The sequence below is a fragment of the Microtus oregoni genome, unplaced genomic scaffold (assembly GCF_018167655.1).
Source record: "Microtus oregoni isolate MIOR12 unplaced genomic scaffold, Mior012 000013F_ref0000133, whole genome shotgun sequence".
Lineage (NCBI taxonomy): Eukaryota > Metazoa > Chordata > Mammalia > Rodentia > Cricetidae > Microtus > Microtus oregoni.
In genome coordinates this window covers 43,714,337-43,718,477 of record NW_024543072.1, presented here as the reverse complement: position 1 = coordinate 43,718,477, position 4,141 = coordinate 43,714,337, and the positions used below count along the sequence as shown (strand labels likewise).

Below are 4,141 nucleotides of genomic sequence, written 5' to 3'. Positions count from 1 at the left end.
CTAGCCCAATACAGAGCTGTTGGAGAGTGTGGAGTTGCTGAGAGCTTTGCCCATAGTGCTGGCTTCTGTTGCCCTGAACTTGAAGAGGGGCGAGTATAATGGGACGTCACCCTCCAAAGTCAGGAGCAATACAGTCAGGCTGCTCAGTCGAGTACTAATCTGTTTTTATTGCTACAAACTGGATTTCACGAATGGCTCAGTCACAAGGTTTTTCAGAGCAAATTCAAGGTCACTCCCCCTTGTACTCACGTCATTCAGTTGCACTCACTCTGGCTTTTATCAAACAGAGAGGGGTATACAGGTGGCGCGCTGTGAATCTCTCAGGAACTGCCAGGCAAGTGTCTCTCACGCGGCCAGGAGTAGTTATCGATGGAGCGGAGGCTGAAGAGGATAAAGTCAGTGCAACTTCCCAACAAGAACGCCCGATAATAAACTACCGTCTGCTCGGACCATCACCTCAGAAAAGAATGGAAACAGTGAGAGCAACTGTCAGAAAGATTGTCTCATCATTCCCTCAGAAAGGCCGCCGATAGTCTTCTGTCGAATTTACACATTAAAACATTGTTTATAGTTCTCTTATCCTGCTGCAGACGTGTGAAACTGTTGCTCATGGACCCACAGTTATCACTGCAATGACAAGAACCAAGTGCGCAAATACTGCTCTTGACCCTCACTGCCTCGCGCAACAACCACAAGACCAGCTCAGCTAGCAGGCATGCGCAGTGTGGCCAGACCCAACTGAGATGTCCCGTGAATGTTGAATTCACCACGCCAGAGTTCATAACCTCAGGACCAAAACTAGGGATGTCGCTCAGCTGTTAGAGGGCTTGTTGGGTGTTCACAAAACCCTGGGTTCAGTCCCAGGATCATAAACCAGGCGTGGTAGTACACACCGGCAGTCCCAGAACTCAGGAAGTGGAGGTAGGAGGATAAGTAAGTATTTTAAGGTCATTCTTGGCTACCTAACAAGTTCCAGACTAAACTGAGACAAAACCTTGTCTCCAAAAAAGAAAGGGGGGGGGGGGGGAGGTAGAAGGAAGAAAACTCTTAATACCAACAGAAAATGTATGTTTCATTATTTTTCTATTAATTATTGATTAATGTTGAAATGATAATACTTTGGAGAACTTGTGCCGTGATAAAATATAGCCACTTAACATTTTTTACTTGTTTATGAGGCTTGAGAATCTTGTCAGCATCAGAGAATAGACTCTGGTTCTGTAAGTATATATGGTATACGTTTGGCACTGGAATACCAAATAAATGGGGGTCCCTTGTCTGTTTTCACGCAGGGTAAAGAGTTCAGATGAGAACCTTAATGCATGGGCCTTAGGAGTCCTGTTCCGTTCAGCTAATAGAGTTGGCATTCATTGTGGCCACTAGAGGGCAGTGGCAGATATAAAATGTGACTTCATCCATTGTGAGGCCCGAGCGCCACAAGTAATTACTAAAGTCCAATTTTTCTTATTCCACTTATGTGCCATCTGCCTGGGGAGAGAAAGACCACGGGGACAGAGCGGAGCCAGAGCTGGCCTTTAACTGCGAGGCTCAGAGGAACGCCACGCCGTGAAAGAAAGTGGATGTTCAAAGGCAAACGTACAAAGCCCCAGGCTGTGGAATCAGGTTTGCTTCCCTGGCTCTCTTACTAACAAGATGCGCGGCTTGAAGCAAATCCCTTGGCCTCTGTTTCCTCCATCCCCCACCCCCAGAGTGAGGAGGCGGAACAAGGTGAACTCTAACAGTCCCCCAACATCAGTGTTCTGCAGTTTCAGAAGTAAATCCCTGAGGCCCTGTTATAATAGGTTTGATGGTCCTCTAAATGAGTTCTAATTACAGGGCTTCCAGGCACACTAGTATTTACCCTAAGTCATGATTCAAGGCCCCTCCAAACACTTAGCATTAATAGAAAATAGAAATAGTTTAAAGTTTAAAACACAAAGCCGAGGATAGTTCAGTTAGTAAAGTCTGAGTACTAGTTGGTAACTGAGTTCAGTTAGTAGAGACTGAGTACTAGTTAGTAACTAAGTTCAGTCGGTAAAGTCTAACTGAGAACTAGCTAGTAACTGGGTCAGTAAAGTCTGTTGTACAGTCATGAGGACCTGGCTTTGGATCCCCACCACTCACCTGAGAAAGATGTGCAGCTTCAGAAGTCTAATCCCAGCTCTAGGGTGGGGAAGAGAGAGGAAGATCCCAAAGCTCCTTGGCCAGCCGCCGAGCTGAACCCATGGGCTCTAGGTTCAATGAGTACCTGTCTCAAAAGAAGAAGGTGGAAAGCCAACTAAGAAGACACCTGGCACCAACATCCGCTGTGCATGCGTGCACACACACACACACACACACACACACACAGGATGGGGGATTATATGTCAAGTAGTAATAAGTACTGTGAAAAAATATCCAGGATCCTTAAAGACATAAAGGAATATATAACAACCATTGACAAAAACATAAATTAAAGAACAATACAGAGCCTAGATAACAAAAATCTACTAAAAAAAAAAAGAACCAATGAAATGATAATGTGTGCATTAGAAATGAGAATACATATCTTGAGTAGTATTGTATACACCCCAGAGAATCGTGGTGGAACAAAGGACACTGATGGATGGCAGTACCCAAGAAGTCACCCAGAGACAGCAAGTGCTTTTTTTTTTTTCGAGACAGGGTTTCTCTGTAGCTTTGGAGCCTGTGCTGAAACTAGCTCTTGTAGACCAGGCTGGCCTTGAACTCACAGAGCTCAGCCTGCCTCTGCCTCCCGAGTGCTGAGATTAAAGGCGTGCGCCACCACTGCCCGGGCAACAAGTGCATTTTTCCTATGAAACCACAGCATCCGTCACTGTAGCCTGTGCAAGTCAGCGAGCTGCAGCCCACAGAGAAGCTGGAGGTGGTGAAGATGCACCTGTGTGACTTAATCATCCTGTCTGAGATGGTAGTTGGTGTGGTGGGCGTGCCCAACCGCAAGATCTTCAATCGGGTGAGGGTCAGCCAGGACGGATGGCACCCATTCCTCCCACTTCATCTCCCTCTAGTAGCCTGTGAGGTCACTGAAGACACATGCCCACCCACAAAGAAAAGTAGAGAGGAACAATAGCAGTCCTCTCTCCCTGATTCCATGGATGGGGGCGGGGGTTACCTTGGGAAGATAAATAGTGATTAAGGTCATGTACCTGGAGCTCTTGTGATGGGGTTAGCCTTCTGAGGAGAAACCGGAGTTCCCTCTGTCTCTTGAAGCCTGCAAGCCAGGAAGTGAGCCCTCACCAGAACCCAACCATGCTGGCATCCTGAACTCGAGCTCCAGCCTCCAGGAAATCTGAAGAGTAAGTGGCTGTTGTAAGCCATTCGACTTCACCATATGCTAGGGTGACAGGCCAGGCTTCACACATGCGTAACAGGCTGGGGCTGGGTTAGAGACCCCCGTGCAAGAACAGGTGCATGTGAAATCGTCCTGACCCGAGGGAACCGACAAGGGTCCGGTCCAGGTGCCAACAGCTGTCTGACGGGGAGGAAAGAGTAGTTCGCGTGGGTAATGACCTTCCTCTGAAGCCTAGGCTGGCCTTGTTTCACTTGTGATGCAGCAGGAACACCTGCTCGGTTAGCAGCATTTACAGGAACCATGTACTTGGACCTGAGGTTGCCAAGCCTGGCTGTACCCTGCAATCTTCCAGGAGGCTTTCAAACATGCCCCCCCCCCACGCGTGTTCAATTGTTTTTGGTTGTTGCCTGGGCAAGAGGGCTGTTTCTAACTCCCTGGGTGGTACTCCTTTTAATCACAGTTGGGAACTACCGGCCTAGAACTTGGGAAGACAAAGGAAAGCTGTCTCCTTTCCCAACAGGCTGGCTCTCGGGAGAGGACTCATAAGCGCTCCAGACAACCAGGGGGTACCTTGGTGAACCTCAGAGGCCACTATTGGGACAGCTGTGGAAACCGCTTCCCCTTTCCGTGGAGGAAAAGCATAGCTCCTCTCTAAAATCAGAAAAGAGGAAGCGTGGGGTGCGGGGCACTTGTCAGCAAAACTAGCAATCCCCCAGCATGGAGGAGAGCGTGCTCTTCCCTTGAAAGGCCAGCAGGCAATGAGGCCCTTGCTTCTCACCTGGACACGGGAATGACCGAGAGAAAGCGAGTTAGACCTTGCTCCCTCAG

The 4,141-nt window shown here is 48.4% G+C and overlaps 1 long non-coding RNA gene across 1 annotated transcript; it reads right to left on the bottom strand.

Moving 5' to 3' along the window:
- Positions 1-290: 290 nt before the first annotated feature.
- Positions 291-3,257, bottom strand: LOC121455317. The gene is made up of 3 exons (XR_005975475.1): positions 3,168-3,257; positions 2,125-2,248; positions 291-381 (listed from the first exon to the last, which is right to left on the bottom strand). It is a non-coding gene; the product is annotated as an uncharacterized LOC121455317 (long non-coding RNA).
- Positions 3,258-4,141: the final 884 nt, after the last annotated feature.